Source organism: Miscanthus floridulus, chromosome 5 (assembly GCF_019320115.1).
Source record: "Miscanthus floridulus cultivar M001 chromosome 5, ASM1932011v1, whole genome shotgun sequence".
Classification (NCBI taxonomy): Eukaryota; Viridiplantae; Streptophyta; class Magnoliopsida; order Poales; family Poaceae; genus Miscanthus; species Miscanthus floridulus.
The window spans coordinates 9974172-9980171 of NC_089584.1; positions in this window are offsets into that span (position 1 = coordinate 9974172).

The following is a 6000-nucleotide window of genomic DNA, read 5'->3' on the forward strand; positions in this document are numbered from 1 at the left end:
TAACCATGACATCCATGGTATTAGATAGTTAATACTTGTAATAATATGTAGCTTGGAGACATATTTATTTAATAATAAAATTATAAATTGGACAAACCTTATCTTACTCTAATCTTACCTTTTAATATACCTTAATATTAAATTAAAACATGAAAAGTTTGTTGCTAGTTTTATTCTTTTCTATTTAGATTAGGATTCCTATTCAGCTTTCCAAACTGCCCAAGCTAATTAATAATCCATCAAACATCTCATGTAGAACTTGATAAACCAGGTCAAAATCTACAAGATGGGAAAAAATTAGATAAAGGTAGAATGCACGCCAAACATCAATATAGTATTATGCTATAGGTCTAGAGTTGTCCGTTGTCATCTCTTCTCGGTAAGAAGGTTAAAGAAAAAAAATTAAGTAGTGACATGAGAAAATTGAAGGATATCTCCTGCCAATTTTATTCTTTTATCCGAACCAAGCAGCATTTAATTTTTTTCATACTATACTTAGCCAGTGGACAAGCACATGCAACACAAACGTATTTAAAAAGTTTTTGTTTAATAGAAGTAACAAGGAGATTTGTAAAAAACGATTCATGTGACATATAGAAAAAATATCAACCATGCACACACGTGAGCCCCGTTCGGCTTATTCCATATTCGACTTGTTTTTTCAACCGAAACAGTGTTTTTCTCTCACAGCAATTCAGCCGGAACAGTGTTTTTCAGCCAGTTTCGGCTAAGATTCAGACCAGCGAACAGGGCCCATGGTATGTGATCATGTGCTAGCTCTCGTCGCCGTCTGGGTACGCGTTGCTGGTCGTCTCTCGCAAACACCCTACGTCCACGCTAGCGTCGACAGAAAATAACTTGAACAACATGTTCGTTTGATCGTAAACGATCATAAATTTTCAGCTAGAACATTATTTTTCTATCACACTAAACCAGCCAACGATAATAATCTATGATCATATATGATCGTTTCAGCCTCAGCCGAAGGGGTTGCCACCTACACGAGTTCCGAGTTCCGACAACCCCTGTCTCGATCTCTTCTTCCATGTAATCCCCGACTCGCCGGCGTAGCCCGTCACCATTGCGTGGGCACACACCCGCTCACCGCCCTCAAGCTTATCGCGAACCTCCATGGCGTGCCGCGGCCAAGTCCGACAGAGAAGGCTTTTCTACGCCGCCACGCTCTGGATGCACGAGCGACATCGTCCCAAGACGCTCGCCTGTAACCTTCCCACGCGCGCACGGCCAAAGCGTTGCCCCTCAGCCCGCCGCTGGAGCTCCCGTGCTTGCTGACTTTGTCAGCGCCGCGCTCTCCATCTCCAAGACGAAGTCCAAGAGATGCCAGTACAAAGGCCGGTGCTTTTATGAGCTTCCGTGTAGTATTTTAGCTCAGTGTTTTCCTCTCACAAATTCCTCTAGACTCATCCAGATTCCTCTAAATTTCTCAAAAATTCCTCCAAACGAACGAACGGAGCCTTTATAGAAAGAAGAAGAGTCACATTGACCTGCTCTCCGAAAGAAGAAGAGTCACATTGACCTGCTCTTCGTATGAGCTTCGGTGTAGTATGTAGTATTTGCTGAGAGAAGAAGTCGCGTTCGGATACGATACGACGCCGTTAGGCCGTCAGTTTCCAAAACAAATGCAAAACTGCACACGGACACAAACGAAGGAAAGGGAAATTATTAGATCCAAACTGAACAGGACTTTGAAAAATGGATTACCAGACAAAAAACCAGAATTCGAATAGAGATCAGAGTTGGACAAAAAAAATTATGACAGAAATTTTATCTCTTTATTATTAAGTATAGATACAGATATACAAAAGCTATCCCATGGGAAATATAGATGATTTACAATGAAATTAGATTACATATGATTACTTATATGAATGGATAATATATCATAAACTAATACTAGTGGATGGTGTGGCGTGCTAATATGGACAACTAAATGTATTTATGGATGATATGTCTTGTCCGTGCGTATTAATATTCTACATGCTAGTCAGCTATAATTGCAAATGATAGGGGGCTTCTGAGGTGGACAGCTTGTATGTCGAGATATAACTTCTAGTGGGGTTTAAGATTAGAAAATAGATACATATATGGATATAGATATAGATATAGATATAGATTTGCATGTGATGCCGACGAGCTTAAAAATTTATCTCATGTATTTCACACTTAACACAAATATAAAATCCATGTCGGAGAGGTAAAGAGAGAGGAACAAAACATAAGTGATGTTTTAGAAGTCAGTAGCATTTTTTTATCGAATTAGCTAGGTTTGATCAACAAGTGGACTAATAATTAGTTTGGAGCTTGGCTAAAAATTAGCACACTTGTTTGAATCATTAGTGCATCTCCAACAGAACTCACTCTTCAAAACATCATTTAGAGAGCTATTTGAGTAAAAATCGTTTTCTATATATTTTCTTCCTCCAACAACTTATTTATATTTATATCTCGTGCCCACTTTAGAGAACCATAACCGATCTTTATCTTTGGAGAAATCCAGCAGAATGGAATATGGCAATATTTGAAGATTTAATTAATTAAATAAGTTGATGGTTGACATAGCCCTATTTCTAATTTCCTATCAACACTACTACAGGAATCATTTTTTGCGACGCCACCCTTTTCTATCAGAGGCGGTTCAACTAGCACACCGCCTCTAACCGCGCCGGTTAAAGGTCCTAATATGGCTAGAGGGGGGTGAATAGCCTATTTAAAAATCAATGAAATCACTAGAGCAATTTGATTAGTATGACAAATAACGAAATGCAAACTTGCTCTAGCTCTACAAGGGTTACAAGCCACCTATCCAACAATTATAGTTGTTATGATCACTAAGCACATAATTTGTTAAGTCACTACTCACTAAGAGCTCTCACACTTGCTACACTAAAGAGCTCCACTAGATGAACTTAAACTACAAAGCAAGCTCTCAATTCTAGTTACACTAAAGAGCTTGCTACAACTAGTTTGCGGGAATATAAATAAGTGAGTAGGGTGATTATACCGTCGCATAGAGGAGTGAACCAATCACAAGATGAATACCAATTCAATCACTGAGAGAATACCAAAGGGCAAGAGACAATTAATTTTTCTCCTAAGATTCACATGCTTGCCGGCACGCTGGTCCCCGTTGTGTCGACCAACACTTGGTGGTTCGACGGCTAAGAGGTGTTGCATGAACCTCGTCCACACAATTGGACACCGTAATAACCTAACCACAAGTGAGTTATCTCAATGACACGAGCAATCCACTAGAGTTATCTTTTGGCTCTCCGCTGGGGAAGGCATAAGACCCCTCACAATCACCGGGAGATGGCCACGAACAATCACCAACTCGTACCAATCCTCCTCCGCTGCTCCAAACTGTCTAGGTGACGGCAACCACCAAGAGAAACAAGAAATCCGTAGCCACAACGATCCTCAAGTGCCACTAGATGCAATCACTCAAACAAATATACTTGGAATTACTCTCAATCTCACTATAATGATGAATCAAAGATGGAGATGAGTGGGAGGTGTTTGCTTAGGCTCACAAGGATGTCAAGTATGTCAAAGTGCCAAGAGGGTGGGCCAAGACCTTTAAATAGGGACCAACCACAAAAGAGTCGTTGGCCCCCTGCTCCCAGCTTTCTTGGCCTGACCGGACGCGCAGGTGGGTGTGATTAGACGCAGCCTCCTCAGCCTCCGGTCTCTAGATCACCGCCATGTGTCCCTCATTTGAACGAGCGTCGTTCAACTCCAACGGCTAACTCCCGAGCGCGTGATTAGTTAAGTGATGACTGGACTCGCTGCTCGAACGACAGGACTCAGAACCACACAGCGTCAGATCAGTTTCTAGAGAGGTTCTCGAGCCACTTTGAACTGGCTGGACGCGTTAGGTTAGAGGCGACCTAACGTGCCCCAGCATCCGGTCCACACCACGCCTCTCATTGCTCGCCCACGAGGTTGACGTCACCGTACGTCATGCTCTACCTGACGTAGCTTCAGTGCATCCGATCGCCACTCGTGTCTCCTGTGCAGAAGATGACTGGACACGTAGGTGCATGAAAACTAGCATCCAGTCACTCTCTGCTGCTCTCGGCCAGCCGCGCTGCCTCGCTAAAATTGACCAGACGTGCCGGGGTGAGTCCGGTCACCCCGCGGCCAGTGTTCGGTCATGGACCTTCTCCTCTTTTTTTCTAAGTCCACAACCGCTTCACCCTTGCTTCCAACTTGCTAACCACAAAGTGTAGAACTTATGTGCACGTGTGTTAGCATTTTTCAAAGCATTTTACAAGGGTCAAAGTTAGTACACTAGGTTCCTAAATGCAATGCATGAATCATGTCACCTAGTGGCACTCGATAAATCGTTTAGCCAAAAATTTCCCCTCTTTATAGTACGGCTATCGATCCTAAGTTACTCACACCCTCTATGATGTCTTGAGTGCAAAACAAAAATATATCTTATACCTTTGCCTTGATCTTCTCGATTTTTGTTTTTCTCTTTCTTCTTTTCCATGTTGAGCTTGATCATCTTGATTTCATGTCCACCTCTATCACCATGGACCTCATCTTGCTCAATCACTTGGATTGGACCATCTTTTCTAATTCACACACTTAGATCAAAGGTTAGTCCTAGGTTTCATCAATTATCCAAAACCAAACTAGGGCTTTTAGCCGATGAGCACTGTAGCTCCATGATTGCCTCTGAAGATCCATCTTCAGGGGCGGTGCTATTAAGAAAACCACCTCTAATAGGTGCCCATTTTCAGGGGCGGTTGTGTTAAGAGAACTGTAACTGAAAATGGATCTTCAGAGGCGGTCCTCTTTACAAAACCGTCTCTAAAAGTGACCTATTTTCAAAGACGGTTCATTAAGAGAACCGCCCCTAGAAATTCATTAGCAGAGGTGGTTCTCTTTAGTCAACCGCCCCTAAAAATGGCCCTCCCTAAAAACATCCTTCTTCCTCCTTGGAACAGTATGCATGCTGAGCACCATTAGCTCACTTGGAGGGCGAGAAATAGCAAAAGTAGAGGGGGGAAGGTTTTTCCCTTTGAGCCTTTGAAGGAGTTGGGTTTAAGAGGTGAGATAGTGGCATACCTAAACTCTTTTCAAACTTTTCATGTTCATTTTTTCACTTAGAGATCTAGAGAGAGACATGCATGATGTTAGATTTTTTTATTTTTCCTAGCAATTTAAATTAGACTGATTTTTGCCCAACTTACTTTGGCTCACATGAACTCTAGTTAATTTCTATATTTACTTTATCATTTTTAAGCTTTAGGTCTAGAATAATATAATATTTGTATAGAAAAATAGACATCAATTGCTTCAACATTTATATGCGAATAATACCTTCATGCAAATATAAAATTTATTTTTGAAGGGCACATATGGACAGGTCATGGATGTACATGAAAAGAAGACATGAAGCTTCCTACATACAAGATGTGAATGGTTTTATTGAAGCAACTAAAAGGCATGCTTTGATTAAGCAGACAAATGATATATATTGTCCATATTGTCCCTGTGTTGACTGTCGGAACTGTATAGTATGCCAAGATACAAATACGATAAGATCACACTTGGTAACAAGGGGTTTCATGAAGAACTACAAGATTTAGTATCATCATGGTGAGAGACGTACAGAAGTAGGCAACATGGAAGGTACAAATCCACCAGAAGTAAGGGAAGATGATGATGCTCATCGTGTCATGATGCCTGATGGTCTAGGAGATGACGCTACAGGTGGTGGTGCTAGCGAAGGCTGTGGTGGGGAGGATGATGGTGAAGACAACGAAGAAGGTGAAGAAGAAGACTTCCTAGACGACATGTTGCGCCACGTAGAACAAGAATTACTATTGAAAGGGCTAGATAACTTGGAGACGGTGCGGAAGGCAAGAGAAGAACGTTTGTGCCCAGAGAAAAAGGGTTGTGAGAAAAGGTGGTCATTGCTACGTTTTGTGCTAAACATACTAATCTTGAAGGCTAAGTATGGATGGT